Source organism: Salmo salar, chromosome ssa26 (assembly GCF_905237065.1).
Source record: "Salmo salar chromosome ssa26, Ssal_v3.1, whole genome shotgun sequence".
Lineage (NCBI taxonomy): Eukaryota > Metazoa > Chordata > Actinopteri > Salmoniformes > Salmonidae > Salmo > Salmo salar.
Window position 1 is genome coordinate 10,202,686 of NC_059467.1, and position 16,349 is coordinate 10,219,034.

Below are 16,349 nucleotides of genomic sequence, written 5' to 3' on the forward strand. Positions count from 1 at the left end.
AGACTGGACAGAATGGGGGGACAGACTGAACCAGTGACCCTTTGGTCCAGGATCAGATCAGAAGCCTGGCCTGGTCCATAATCCTTTCCCCTATACTGTGGTGTCACTCAGCACAGGACAACACAGGTCACCCTGATCAATGGCTCAAGGCAGGAGTTGGCACTACAACAGCAGTATCAGTGATGGTGATGGTTGTTGTTATCCCCCTCTCTCTAGTTCAATAGTCAGTCAGTATGCCTATACACCGGGTGTACAAAACACTAGGAACACCGGCTCTTTCCATAACACAGACTGACCAGGTGAACGCTATGATCCCTTACTGATGTCACTTGTTAAATTGACTTCAATCAGTGTAGATGAAGGGGAGGAGACAAGTTGGAGTAGGGTTTTTAAGCCTTGAGACAATTGAGACATGGATTGTGTATGTGTGCCATTCAGAGGGTGAATGGGCAAGACAAAATATTTAAGTGCCTTTGAACGGGGTTTGATAATAGGTGCCAGGCACACCGGTTTGAGTGTGTCAAGAACTGCAATGCTGCTGTGTTTTTCCTCGCTCAACAGTTTCCTGTGTATCAAGAATGACCCACCACCCAACGGACATCCAGCCAACTTGACACAACTGTGGGAAGCTTGGAGTCAACATGGGCCAGCATCCCTGTGGAACACTTTTGGCCCCTTGTAGTCCCATGCCCTGACGAATTGAGGCTGTTCTGAGGGTAAAAAGGGGTGCAATTAGGGAGGTGTTCCTAATGATATGTACACTCAGTGTATTTATCTGATGTTAAGGCATTCCTATTGGTTGGTTAAATTTACACATCAATAAGGTGTTATGCCATTGGTCATGCTTGCAGATGGGGGAGATTGCGAACATCAATTCTTCCCAGCCTGATATTGTTATGCAAGCGGTAGGTCACGTTCTGAAATACTGTATTCTATTTTCATATTTACAAGGTGTATGCGTTCACTATGTACATGTCCTGATTTGTGCATTTATACAGTACCAGTCAAAAGTTGTCACACCTACTCATTCAAGGGTTTTCCTTTTTTTTTTTACTATTTTCTACATTGTAGAATAATAGTGAAGACATCAAAACTATGAACTAACACATATGGAATCATGTAGTTACCAAAAAAGTGTTAAACAAATCAAAATACATGTTATATTTTAGATTCTTCAAAGTACGTAAGCTTATTAAAGATCAGTGATACTATCAAGAGCAGTGTGCGGTTTCCTTTTTCCTTCATCTTGTTCAACTGTTGCCATGCACCTGCAAAAAAAGATTGCTCAGATGTGCGAGTGCCTTTTGAATTTTAGATTCTTCAAAGTAGCCACCCTTTGCCTTGATGACAGCTTTGCACACTCTTTGAATTCTTTCAACCAGCTTCATGAGAAATGCTTTTCCAACAGTCTTGAAGGAGTTTCCACATGTGCTGAGCACTTGTTGGCTGCTTTTTCTTCACTCTGCGGTCAACTCATTCCAAACCATCTCAATTGGGTTGAGATCGTGTGATTGTGGAGGCCAGGTTATCTGATGCAGCACTCCACCACTCTCCTTCTTGTTCAAATAGCCCTTACACAACCTGGAAGTGTGTTGTGGGTCATTGTCCTGTTCAAAAACAAATTATATTGATAAGAGCAAACCAGATGGGATATCATTGCAGAATGCTGTGGTAGCCATGCTGGTTAAGTGTGACTTGAATTCTAAATACATCACTGATAGTGTCATCAGCAAAGCATACCCCGCACCATTACACCTCCTCCTCCATGCTTCACGGTGGGAACCACACATGCGGAGATCATCCGTACACCTACTCTGCGTCTCACAAAGACACGGCCGTTGGAATCAAAAATCTCAAATTTGGATTCATCAGACCAAAGGACAGATTTCTACCGGTCTAATAGCCATTGCTCGTGTTTCTTGGCCCAAGCAAGTCTCTTCCTCTTATTGGTGTCCTTTAGTAGTGGTTTCTTTGCAGCATTTCGACCATGGTCTGATTCAAGCAGTCTCCTCTGAACAGTTTATGTTGAGATGTGTCTGTTACTTGAACTCTGTGAAGCATTTATTTGGGCTGCAATCTGAGGCTGGTAACTCTAATGAACTTATGCTCTGCAGCCGAGGTAACTCTGGGTCTTCCATTAATGTGGCGGTCCTCATGAGAGCCAGCTTCATCATAGCGCTCGATGGTTTTTGCAACTGCACTTGAAGAAACTTTCAAAGTTTTCTGGATTGACTGACCTTCATGTCTTAAAGTTATGAAATAAAATGAAGTAAAATATATGTTGATTTGATTAACACTTTTTTGGTTACTACATGATTCCATATGTGCTATTTCATAGTTTTGATGTCTTCAATATTATTCTCCAATTTGGAAAATAGTAAAAAATAAAGAAAAACCCTGGAATGAGTACTGTGTGTCCAAACTTTTGACTGGTACTGTATATTGATGTTTTCCTATGTATCTGCATACTTGACGACATCATGGCTATGCTCATTACACTGACTCTACTCTTTAACAACTACTGTGGGATGCAGTTCTAAAACACTGGGTCTTTCCCACCTTGCTCCATGCCCATACAAACGCACAATTAGTCAAGAGAACATTGAGTCATTTACATTTTCCACATGATTACCATAGTTGTAATTCGATTGTAACCTATCAGCAAGTTATTTCTCTTTTACAATACTCTTTTTTTCAAGACATTTCCCCAATGTTGTGTACACTACTCTACAACTGTTCTAGGGTAGCATATATTACACTCTTATTCACATACCTTATGGCGTAACCCTAAAATGAGTATCACGAGGTACAACTGTTGCCTGACATTGGGCCCCCTGGTCTGCTGATCAGTCAGCGTGAGGAAAACAATGTCACTCCAAGTCCAAGGTTGTCTCTGTCTGTCTGTTTGTCTGTCATCGCACCCTACACAGCCAAACTGCTAGGGGCTCCTGGGAAAAGGTACAACAGATCTCTCGCCTAATACTGTCCCTCTCCAGAGAAAGCAAGATCTACTTCAGCACAGCACAACCAGATATAGTTTGTTTTCTTTGACTGCAAATGGTTGGCAACCAATTTTACAGTTGGTCAATTTTCTGGAACTCACTTAATGAAAAACATATATGGTTTGTGTAATGCACAAAACCCCTCTGTCTTGACACGGTGTACAGTTGAAAACAAACCACATGAATAGAAAACACTAGATAACCACTTATATGACAGCCGAATGCATTTTTCCTCGAGTACAGTGTCATTTCATTATGAGTAAACTAAGAAATTTTAGTATGCCCTTTTTCAAATATAGAATAACAGGTCTGTACACGTCTTCTCAACTACAACTCACAAAGAAAAAAGGCACAGCGGAACAGTTGTTCCTACTCTGGCAGTATTTCCAATGCTGTTCTCAGAAAATACACATTAATCACTGTGTATTGTAGAGAACCTCCCAAAACATTCAAGAGTGACAGAGTGAGTGAGTGACACCCTTCCAAAGAGCACAATCAGACAGCATTATCATTAGTTCAAACACTTATTTTTTGCCACCGCAATGCCTCTGTTCCATCAACAAAAACACTTCTCTGGCAGCATATCGCCTCGTGTGAAAAATCAAACAGCAGATTAGCTGCCACACTATATCCACAGTATACACAACCAACAGAAGCCCTCAAGGGGCAAAAAGATACAGTACTGCATCAGAAATAGTACAAGCAATAACAACATAATATTTGGCAAGACCACAGCATACAAGTCAATGAAATAGTCATGATTCAAAATACAACCTGACAGAAGCAGGTAAAACAACCATCCACGCCTTTCCCCAGTTTGTCTAACTTTTAGTCCATGTGTGACGGAGCGAGAGGGAAAGAGAAAAAAGAGAGAGAGAGAGAGAAAGAGAGTGAGCGACAACAGAGCGGTTCATGTGGAGGGAGAATGTGTGTCACAGCCAGGCAGACTTGTTGGAGGGGGAGTGTCGGGCGGGGGGTGGGGGGTGGGGGTGAACGGTTACACTAAAATAACTCTGGTAATAGAGCACACTTCCTTGATGAGCCGTTTACTTGAGTGTTCATGCTCTCTCATACATACGTAAACTGAATGCACAGACACACACACACACACACACACACACTAACACACAACCGCAGGATTTAATTTAGCTTTAAAGAGCGACTGCCTTTAAAAAGCAACGAATACCTTTGAAAACAGCTTGTGTGGTATCGATATGAGTTAGAAACAGTTATTCTAGCGTCAAAATTGATTACAAAGTGTAAATAGGATAATTTCGGTCATAAAGTCAGCCTCATCTAAAACTGAGTTTGGAACATCCGTGCGTCACAACAGGTAAACGAAGGTTGGGTTTTGATTTGATAATGTCCATTTGCCCACTAACATGGGGAGAACAGCCGCGGTGATTGCCCTCTATCCAATAACTATGACAGTGAGACAAACCTGCCCAGCAATTATGACTTTGTTTACATAAAGACAAGGCATCACAAAAATAAAATCTGGAGAAATACTGCACCAAACACCTTAGTTTGATGTAAAATTGCGCAACTAAAACATCCCCGGGAAAACGTAATTACAGATATCTTAGATTCATTCTGGGGATTTTGAAGAAGTGAAATAGGCTAGAGCGTCTACAGTGTCTCATGTGGGACAAACATCATTTTACCAAACGCGGAATCGGTCAGGAAACACACCTCCAAGACTATGTGGAATCGAATGAGCAACAGAAAAACATACGTAACGACTGGCGTGTTCTGCGGCTCTTTAAAAAAACCGTATTAGCTGGTTGCGTCAAGGTTAGTCATTCTCTAGGGTAAATCCATTTAAATTCTCTCTCCATTTGATCTGAACGAATCCTTCCATATATACAGTAGTTGCCAATTGTAGAAGTGCTCAAGAGATAAAGGTGCTCAAAACGGACCTATTTTGCATACCCCACCATACCGTGAGACAAGCATGTCTTCATCACTGGAAAAGAGAAACGGTTGATAATGATTTCATTTAAAAGCTTACAAACAGGGTTGTCAAACTATTTTATAATTTCTGGAGAGAAAAAAAAAAATCATGAATTCAGATTTTTTTTCTTCATATTCACATACCGTACCAGTCAAAAGTTTGGACACCTACTCATTCAAGGGTTTTTCTTTATTTTTACTGTCATCAAGGCAAAGGGTGGCTACTTTGAAGAATCTCAAATATATTTTGATTTGTTTAACTCTTTTTTGGTTACTACATGATTCCATTTGTGTTATTTCATAGTTTTGATTTCTTCACTATTATTCTACAATGTAAAAAATAGTCAAAATAAAAGAAAAACCCTGGAATGAGTAGTTGTCCAAACTTTCGACTGGTACTGTATGTTGTAGCTTAGACCCTGTTTTACATCATCTTAGGTTTTTGTGTTGTGCCTGCCACTGGTTGAGACACCACATGCTCTTGAATACAGTGTGGGTGTCATGTTTTGGCTGATAAATGTACTAAAATGGGAATGCAATAAAAATTTCAACTTTCAAATGTTCCCACCAGACTGGACCAGTGACCCTTTGGTCCAGGATCAGATCAGAAGCCTTGCCTGGTCCATAACCTTTCCATAAAATCCTTTCCCCTATACAAATGGTACCACCAAGAGATGTTTTAAAATATACTGCCAATCCTCCATAGGAAACCTATTGAAATCATAGAAATATAGATAATAGAATAGACATGACCATTAAAGTTGACATTCAACAGTGGGTGGACCGGCGGTCATCTTTGTGTTAGTAATTAGAAGTTACAATTTCAATTCAATGAAAATTTCAAATGGTGTACCAGCTAAATTGCTGTTGTCTGAATCGACAGAATTCAAAGAATTGACCTATGATTGAAATGCACCCACACCGTATTCAAGACCATGAAATGTTTCAACCAATGGAGGGTACAACACGAAAACCTCGGATGATGTGAAATAGTATCTAACTTACAACATATACAAAGAAAAATAGGAGTTTACGTGTTAAGATATTTTTAAACCTTTAACACTTACCATATTTATTAAAAAATAATAATCAATAAATAATTAAATAGTTTGGCAACACTGTTTGTAACCGTTTTAATGATATTGAACTCAACCGTTTATCTTTTCCAGTGATGAAGACATGGATGTCTCATGAGTGCAAAATGGTTGAAATTTGAGAACCTTTATCTCCTGAATGTTTTGGCATTCAGGTCCAAAAAGTCACTTTCTGACAACTTTTTCCATGGGCAAACATGTATGGAAAGTTTTGTTTAAAATCAAAAGAGATGCTGTCAAAAAGGGATTCAATTCAAATGGATTTAATCTCTCTAATGCACTTGCTCAAATCCACAGTGATGTCAGAGATAATAACAATGCTATGCCCATCAGAACCAAATTACTGACCAACATTGCAAAATCAAACCAACATGTTTTTTTTTTTTACTTAACTAGGCAAGTCAGTTAAGAACAAACTCTTATTTTCAATGACGGCCTAGGAACAGTGCCTGCCTTGTTCAGGGGCAGAACGACAGATTTGTACCTTGTCAGCTCGGGGATTCGAACTTGCAACCTTTCGGTTACTAGTCCAACGCTCTAACCACTAGGCTACGCTGCCGTCCTGTTTTTTGAGGTCTAGCTTTGGCAAGTACTGTCTGTTCAGTGATATTAATGTCCCAGTGTTGCACATGTATTAAAATAAATAAAAACGTCTCTAAAAAGGAGTTGCGTGCCACGTGACTTTAATGCTACACAGATGCTTTCTCTCCACGTTGGAGTGTCCCGTGTCCCCCTAACTGGCCCACAGGCAAGGTTGTATCTGACAAACACACATCAAATCACATTTTATTTGTCACATGCGCCGAATACAACTGGTGTAGACATTACCGTGAAGTGCAGTTTAAAATAGTAACACAGGAGGAATAAAACAAAATACACAAGAATGTAGCTATATACAGGGAGTAACAGTACCAGATCAATGTGCAGAGGTACGAGGTATTTGAGGTAGATACTGTGTATATACACATGAAGGTCGGGTAATGTGACTAGGCATCAGGATAGATAAAAATAAAGAGTGTAAAGGTGTGGGTGTGAGTGTACGCGTGTGTGTGTGTGTGTGTGTCGGTATGCATGTGTGTGTGTGTGTGTGTGTGTGTGTGTGTGTGTGTGTGTGTGTGTGCGCGTATGTAGTGTATGTGGTTTTGTGTGGGAGTGTTAATGTGGTTTTGTGTGAGAGTGAGTGTGAATATAAACTCAGCAAAAAAAGAAACATCCTCTTACTGTCAACTGCGTTTATTTTCAGCAAACTTAACATGTGTAAATATTTGTATGAACATACCAAGATTCAACAACAGACATAAACTGAACAACTTCCACAGACATGTGACTAACAGAAATTGAATAATGTGTCCCTGAAAAAAGGGGGGGGGGTCAAAATCAAAAGTAACAGTCAGTATCTGGTGTGGCCACCAGCTGCATTAAGTACTGCAGTGCATCTCCTCCTCATGGACTGCACCAGATTTGGCAGTTCTTGCTGTGAGATGTTACCACAGTCTTCCACCAAGGTAACTGCAAGTTCCCGGATATTTCTGGGGGGAATGGCCCTAGCCCTCACCCTCCGATCCAACAGGTCCCAGACGTGCTCAATGGGATTGAGATCTGGGCTTGTCGCTGGCCATGGCAGAACACTGACATTCCTGTCTTGCAGGAAATCACACACAGAACGAGCAGTATGGCTGGTGGCATTGTCATGCTGGAGGGTCATGTGAGGATGAGCCTGCAGGAAGGGTACCACATGAGGGAGGATGTCTTCCCTGTAACGCACAGCGTTGAGATTGCCTGCAATGTCAACAAGCTCAGTCCGATGATGCTGTGACACACCGCCCCAGACCATGACGGACCCTCCACCTCCAAATTGATCCCGCTCCAGAGTACAGGCCTCGGTGTAACACTCATTCTTTCGACGATATGCGCGAATCCGACCATCACCCCTGGTGAGACAAAACCACAACTCGTCAGTGAAGAGCACTTTTTGCCAGTCCTTTCTGGTCCAGCGATGGTGGGTTTGTGCCCATAGGCGACGTTGTTGCCGGTGATGTCTGGTGAGGACCTGCCTTACAACAGGTCCACAAGCCCTCAGTCCAGCCTCTCTCAGCCTATTGCGGACAGTCTGAGCACTGATGGAGGGATTGTGCGTTCCTGGTGTAACTCGGGCAGTTGTTGTTGCCATCCTGTACCTGTCCCGCAGGTGTGATGTTCGGATGTACCGATCATGTGCAGGTGTTGTTACACGTGGCTGCCACTGCAAGGACCATCAGCTGTCCGTCCTGTCTCCCTGTAGCGCTGATGGAGGGCACATCTCACAGTACGGACATTGCAATGCATTGCCCTGGCCACATCTGCAGTCCTCATGCCTCCTTGCAGCATGCCTAAGGCACGTTCACGCAGATGATCAGGGACCCTGGGCATCTTTATTTTGGTGTTTTTCAGAGTCAGTAGAAAGGCCTCTTTAGTGTCCTAAGTTTTCATAACTGTGACCTTAATTGCCTACCGTCTGTAAGCTGTTAGTGTCTTAACGACCGTTCCACAGGTGCATGTTCATTAATTGTTTATGGTTCATTGAACAAGCATGGGAAACAGTGTTTAAACCCTTTACAATGAAGAGCTGTGAAGTTATTTGGATTTTTACAAATTATCTTTGAAAGACAGGGTCCTGATGTTTATATATTGTCTAGTAAATGTGCATAGTGGAAGATAGTTAGGGTACCATTAATTGACTATTTAGTCTGGCTATATAGCAGTCTTATGGTTTGGGGGCAGACGCTGTCAAGGAGCCTGTTAGTCTGAGATCCGATGCTCCGGGACCATTATCCGGATGGTAGCAGAGTGAACAGTCTACGGATTGGGTAGCTGTTTAGACACTTGCCAGCTGGTCTGCGCATGCTTTGAGAACGCGCCCTGTTATTTCGTCAGATCGTTAACCTGTTTCAAACGTTTTGCTCACATCGGCCACAGAGAGCAAGATCTCACACACACACACACACTCCTGCCATCCTGGCCTCCACGTTGCTCTCCTGCAGTGCCTCCCCTGACTCCCCTCGGGTTCGACAGAGGGCATGGGCTGGCACCCCTTACAGAGGCATTGTCCACAGTTCTGGTTCTATGGCCACACCACTAGAGCTGAGGGACAAAAAGAGAGAGATCTACCCATAGGCAAGGATAGAGAGGGAGAGATAAAAAAGGGGGATATGGGATTTCACTGTTTGTGTGGCTGTGTATTGGCTTAGGAGAACACTACGTTCTGAAGTTGAGCCATTGGTGTCTTATTACCGATATTGCACATCTGTGCTATGCAGGGATGACTAACCACAAATATCACTAACCAACTCATGTCTCAGCGCCGGTAAACTGACACTCTGCAGTCTCATACGCCTGCTCTGTGTGACCAGAGCTGTTACGGCTGATGACTAAGACCGCGCAACAGTGTTGCGCCGTGTGGGCTGACCACACGCACACTCAGACTGCAGCCCTGGCAGCCCTGACACTGTTAAGAGCACAAGGCCACAGACAGCTGAACTGAGACACCTTCTCCATATCAAAACACGGCTCGGCTGCACTGTGGGCGAATGGAGGAACACATTACTACGCTGTATTGAGTTCATTTACTGGAAATCAAAAGTGATCGTTTCATGTCCTATTGCAAGCTCTCTTCCTGTAACCTTTGGTGAGAGACTTGTGAAGCTGACACCTGCAAATGCTGTGGTGGGGTGTGCACTGTGCTAAATAAGGAGAAGCTAGGAAGATACTGTCACTAATATAAGTCATAAGATATAACAAAATGATAAAGAGATATCCAGGTGTCTTGTGTTCTCACACAGGAAGAAACACAAATGTCAAAGAAGGAAGTTTTGTTATGGTGTACTCTTGTAGTGGTGGTTTCAGTGAGGAAGCAAGGCAAGATGGTAGCGGTGCAATATTCAGGATGGGGACTTTTATTTTAAGTGAGAATAGGGAAATAAACAGCATTTTAGTCATATAGCAAACACTTATCGAGAGCGACTTAAAGTTAGTGCATTCATCTTTAAAGGGAAACGCCACCACTTTTCAACCTCATTTTTATTACTCCAGCACAATACCATTGTCTACACATGTGAAAACCTTCGCATTTCTACATTTTGTAGCAAAAAATATATACATTTAAAAAGTTCTACCCGATGACATGGTGTTGTGGGGAGCAAAAAAATACCCTCCCTCTGGCTAGAAACTTGTTGCAGGTTTTGAAAATCCCCGTTTTTTTAAAAACATTTAATCCTAACCTGTCATGTAACAGAGAAGCATTTTTTAGGACTTTTCTTCATATCTTTTTAACCACAGATCATAGAAACGCACCGTTTTCACATATGTAGACACTGGTATTTACATTTACGTCATTTAGCAGACACTCTTATCCAGAGCGACTTACAAATTGGTGCATTCACCTTATGATATCCAGTGGAACAACCACTTTACAATAGTACATCTATATCTTTTTTTTTGGGGGGGGGTAGAAGGATTACTTTATCCTATCCCAGGTATTCCTTAAAGAGGTGGGGTTTCAGGTGTCTCCGGAAGGTGGTGATTGACTGCTGTCCTAGCGTCGTGAGGGAGCTTGTTCCACCATTGGGGTGCTGGAGATAATGAATACAAGGTTGAAAAGTGGCAGAATTGTCCTTTATGGTAGCAAGGTGAGATCACATATCATAGCTACAGTGCCTTGCGAAAGTATTCGGCCCCCTTGAATTTTTCGACCTTTTGCCACATTTCAGGCTTCAAACATAAAGATATAAAAATGTATTTTTTTGTGAAGAATCAACAACAAGTGGGACACAATTTTGAAGTGGAACGAAATTTATTGGATATTTCAAACTTTTTTAACAAATAAAAAACTGAAAAATTGGCCGTGCAAAATTATTCAGCCCCCTTAAGTTAATACTTTGTAGCCCCACCTTTTGCTGCGATTACAGCTGTAAGTCGCTTGGGGTATGTCTCTATCAGTTTTGCACATCGAGAGACTGAAATTTTTGCCCATTCCTCCTTGCAAAACAGCTCGAGCTCAGTGAGGTTGGATGGAGAGCGTTTGTGAACAGCAGTTTTCAGTTCTTTCCACAGATTCTCGATTGGATTCAGGTCTGGACTTTGACTTGGACATTCTAACACCTGGATATGTTTATTTGTGAACCATTCCATTGTAGATTTTGCTTTATGTTTTGGATCATTGTCTTGTTGGAAGACAAATCTACGTCCCAGTCTCAGGTCTTTTGCAGACTCCATCAGGTTTTCTTCCAGAATGGTCCTGTATTTGGCTCCATCCATCTTCCCATCAATTTTAACCATCTTCCCTGCCCCTGCTGAAGAAAAGCAGGCCCAAAGCATGATGCTGCCACCACCATGTTTGACAGTGGGGATGGTGTGTTCAGGGTGATGAGCTGTGTTGCTTTTACACCAAACATAACCTTTTGCATTGTTGCCATAAAGTTCAATTTTGGTTTCATCTGACCAGAGCACCTTCTTCCACATGTTTGGTGTGTCTCCCAGGTGGCTAGTGGCAAACTTTAAACGACACTTTTTATGGATATCTTTAAGAAATGGCTTTCTTCTTGCCACTCTTCCATAAAGGCCAGATTTGTGCAGTATACGACTGATTGTTGTCCTATGGACAGAGTCTCCCACCTCAGCTGTAGATCTCTGCAGTTCATCCAGAGTGATCATGGGCCTCTTGGCTGCATCTCTGATCAGTCTTCTCCTTGTATGAGCTGAAAGTTTAGAGGGACGGCCGGGTATTCGTAGATTTGCAGTGGTCTGATACTCCTTCCATTTCAATATTATCGCTTGCACAGTGCTCCTTGGGATGTTTAAAGTTTGGGAAATCTTTTTGTATCCAAATCCGGCTTTAAACTTCTCCACAACAGTATCTCGGACCTGCCTGGTGTGTTCCTTGTTCTTCATGATGCTCTCTGCGCTTTAAACGGACCTCTGAGACTATCACAGAGCAGGTGCATTTATACGGAGACTTGATTACACACAGGTGGATTCTATTTATCATCATTAGTCATTTAGGTCAACATTGGATCATTCAGAGATCCTCACTGAACTTCTGGAGAGAGTTTGCTGCACTGAAAGTAAAGGGGCTGAATAATTTTGCACTCCCAATTTTTCAGTTTTTTATTTGTTAAAAAAGTTTGAAATATCCAATAAATTTCGTTCCACTTCATAATTGTGTCCCACTTGTTGTTGATTCTTCACAAAAATTTACAGTTTTATATCTTTATGTTTGAAGCCTGAAATGTGGCAAAAGGTCGAAAAGTTCAAGGGGGCCGAATACTTTCGCAAGGCACTGTACTTATTACATTTTTCCTGAATTATGAGCAAAGTCACTGCTGGAAAGACAAGTGCGAGTGTTGGTGCAAGAAAGAAAAAATTATTAACACTAATGTTGCTTACAGTACACACTTATCTGGTAATTTCAGATTGGTCAACATTGAACAGATAGGATAGAGGTTGTTTTCATCATAGAATTACATTATAGAATCACAATTCGAGAATCTCTATGGTTTTCACTACAAGAAAGTACAGTCTCTGGACAGAGCTGCTAGTAGTTCCTCTTGAAGATGCAGCTGCAGAGTATGGAGACGGTGCACTGACTGAATTCAGCCAAAAGACCCAAAAAACCCAGCTGAATATTTGGGAATATTCGGTATCAAGTAATGGGCAACCACGAAGACAGTGGTAAAGCCAGGATGAAGAATATCCCAATGATGAACATCACCTTGGCCCTGGACCAGTTACCCTTGACGCAGTTGGTGCACTTGGACCAAAGATGGCCCCAATCAATCCCAGAGATCAAAGGACGGTTGAGATGGAGGTGATCATCATCAGAGCCCATATGACCCCACTGGGAGGGTCCATAAGAAACAACTAAATAGACGGCACAGGACACTAGGGAGACTAATCCACCACAATGATGCCAATCTCACTAGGGGCACAAGCTGGACAGTATAGCTCCTCCGATCAGGAGCAGGGACGCTGCCCCCCCCCCCCCAGCTGAAGTAGAGCGAGCCAGTTTTCATCGAGAACACTTCTCATCTGGGTGGTGTAGCTAGCTGTCCAGGAGACACGGATGATGAGTATACCAGCCAGGATGAAGAATATTCCAGTGATTATTATCATCAACTTGGCCTTTGATGGTTCTTCTTTGATGCAATTGGTGCACTTGGCTCCGATGATGAAGACCATCACCCCCAGAACACCCAAGATGATGGCGATGATGGTCATGGCTAAGGACGGCCTGCAGGTCCTGGGGAAGGAGGGAGTCGTAGAACTTACTGTCCCATGAGCAATCAGCTCATCCACAGGCCCTCCTGGATGACCTGAGGGATGAAGGCAGTCACTCTACACATGAGCAAAGCAGAGGCTACTATGGAGAAGATGCATCCTATGACTCCCAAGGTGATGCCCACAATCTCCTTCAAAGAGTTACTCAACAAAGAGGTTTCTAGAAAAGGGGACATATTCAACTTTTAGAGAAGATTCTATACAGTGCCTTCAGAAAGTATTCCCAGCACTTGACTTTTTCCACATTTTGTTGTGTTACAGATTGAATTTAAAATTGATTAAATTGAGATTTTGTTCACTGGCCTACACATATTACCCCATAATGTCAAAGTGGAATTCTGTTGTAATTTATTTTTGATTGTTTTTTACAAATGAATTAAAAATGAAAACCGAAATGTCTTGGGTATGCTTGTAATCGTTAAGAACTGGGGAGTTATTCAGGATAAAAAAAGAAACGGAACGGAGTTAATCCAGGCAAAATCCTAGAGGAAAACTTGCTACAGTCTGCTTTCCACCACACTGGGAGATGAATTCACCTTTCAGCAGGACAATAACCTAAAACACAAGGCCAAATCTACACTGGAGTTGCTTACCAAGAAGGCAGTGAATGTTCCTGAGCGGCTGAGTTACAGTTTTGACTTCAAATCTACTTGAAAATCTATGGCAATACCTGAAAATGGTTGTCTAGAAATGATCAACAACCAATTTAACAGAGCTTGGAGAATGTTTTAAAGAATAATGAGCAAATGTTACACAATCCAGGTGTGGAAAGCTCTTAAGAGACATACCCAGCTGTAATCACTGTCAAAAGGTGCTTCTACAAAGTATTGACTCAAGGGTGTGAAAAAGTATGTAAATTAGGTACTTATTGATTTCCTTTCCAATACATTTGCAAAAAAGTACAAAAACCTGCATTCACATTAACATTATGGGGTGTAGATGGGTGAAGAAGAAAAATATCTATTTAATCCATTCTGAATTCAGTCTGTAACACAACAACATGTGGAAAAGTCAAGAGGTATGAATCATTTCTGAAGGTACTGTAACTCTGGGATCTTCAGTCTTTACAAAGTTCCACAACAACATCCTCTTCCAAATGCTCTTACCTTCCGATTCTTCTTTAACTGGAGATCGGAGTCTGTCAGAAACCCACTATGTCTGATCGATGCTGTGATCTCACCTAAATATGTTGTCATGGAAACAATAAACCAGGCCCCCTCTCCACCTGCAGTTTGCAATTTGACGAAATGCGTATCCAGGATCTAATATATGTTTTTAGGCCATAACCTTCTTAATGGAAGGAGTGGAGAGAGACAGTGAGTCACTCACAGCGGCACAGGCGGCCTTGAACACAGAGGAGCAGACTTGGTGGCCCAGGTCTGTATAGAGTGGGATGGAGGCTGGCGTAGGTTGGCATGACTCACCACACAAACAAGTAGATACCACCGAGGCCTGGGTAGAGGGGGAGGGGGAGTGAGGGGGGGTTGACGATATACTGTAGGTAGATATTGCAATAATTATAAAAATAACCATTGTACTGTGTATAATGTGTTTTTTATAAACTGGCAAATAAAAATCAAATCAATCAATCAACCATGCATAGTGCATACCAAGTCATACATTTTTGTATGCCTTTTTGCACATTTACATGTAGAAGCTGTTCTATCTGGTCCATCAATTTTAAACTTCAAAGCATGGCTTAGTTCAGCCTTTTCAATGTAGGCTCCATGAGTAAAAGCTCACCGACAAGTGTTCACTACAAGAGCCATCCCCCCCTGCCAAGGCCCTTGGGGCAGCATGGTCATGAGAGGGAGTGCGGAGGTAATCGTTTTGGACGGGTCCGTTTGTCCCCCAGCGATGCACCCAGGGGACAGTTGTCCGGCACTGTGACTGAGACCGGGGCGGCGTCATGACATGACCGTGCTACCTTGATCCGTTACCTGTAGCAACAGAGTGGAGGTTCTGAGTGTCCGTTACCTCGCATTAACAGACGCCCCTCTCCACGGTTGTGACTAGATGGGAGTACAGCTATGGACAGAAGTGACTTTTCGTAGAAGGTTAGGAAAGAATTTGAGCTAGCCCTAACCCTTTCCTACCCTTAACCCAATTCTCCTAACCTGCTATGTTAATTCTCCTAACCTGCTGCACAAGTTCTCCTGACCTAATGACTCCCTTGTGTCTTTACTCCAGCCCCCTCCCCGACCATCACCCCTCTAGCCCCTCATACACTGAGCCGTTCTCAGCCACTGTTAGCCTAAACTCGGTCTCTAACTCTTTGCTACAGTCCCTCCAGCCTCAGAGAGAGAGATAGGAGAGAGAAAAGGGTGATGTCAGGCCTGCCCTTTCAGAGTGAGCTCTGATTGGATTGAAGATCTAACCTGTCTCTCACTGCTACAAGGGACAGTGATTGTACGCACCAGCTGTGACAGTGCCCTGGCCCAGGGCTTTGATGAGTAACAGAGGCTTGTAACATTTCCTACTACCAGACAGATTTCCACAAGCACTCTGCAAGGGATTAAACTCATATCTCACTGAGAGGTGTGTGGTGGGGTGGGGGAGGGGGGGGGCATAGAGAGACAGCTATGGGAAAACAAAGAGGATATTTACTGCATGAGCTGCCAGACAGCACCTAGACTAGAGTAATAATTGATTGGGCATTTCCTTAACACTAGCCTCACAACACAGTAGGAAGAGCAGAAATATCCTCTTAGACTCAAAGACAACAACTAAATTACTGTCTGCAGCATCATAAAAATGCGAAAAAACTAAACAACTATTTAGTCAATAACACAGTCCTTCAGGAGACGTTAATATGTGGATGTTATCCTACTATACTATCCTATTGAAGTTGTGTTGCATTCCAACATAACAACATTAGGTAGCTTAGTTATCAATACTTTACGTCACATGATAGACATGCAAAAACTTTCCCAGGTGTTAACAGCATTGTAAGCTACGAGGAAAAGAAGACACCAATGTTCCTCATGGC

The 16,349-nt window shown here is 42.5% G+C and overlaps 1 protein-coding gene across 15 annotated transcripts in view; it reads right to left on the reverse strand.

The window, feature by feature from the left end:
• LOC106587110 (diacylglycerol kinase zeta) overlaps nt 1-16,349 on the reverse strand; it is a 129,265-nt gene that overhangs the window by 62,828 nt on the left and 50,088 nt on the right. For 8 of the 15 annotated variants that reach the window (XM_014175116.2, XM_014175115.2, XM_014175112.2 and 5 more), the window contains exon 1: nt 3,777-3,949. The exons of the other annotated variants lie outside the window; for them this stretch is intronic. The gene's annotated coding sequence lies outside the window, so the exon portion shown is untranslated. Of the gene's footprint in view, nt 1-3,776; nt 3,950-16,349 lie in introns of those variants that run through there. 15 annotated transcript variants of the gene reach the window in all.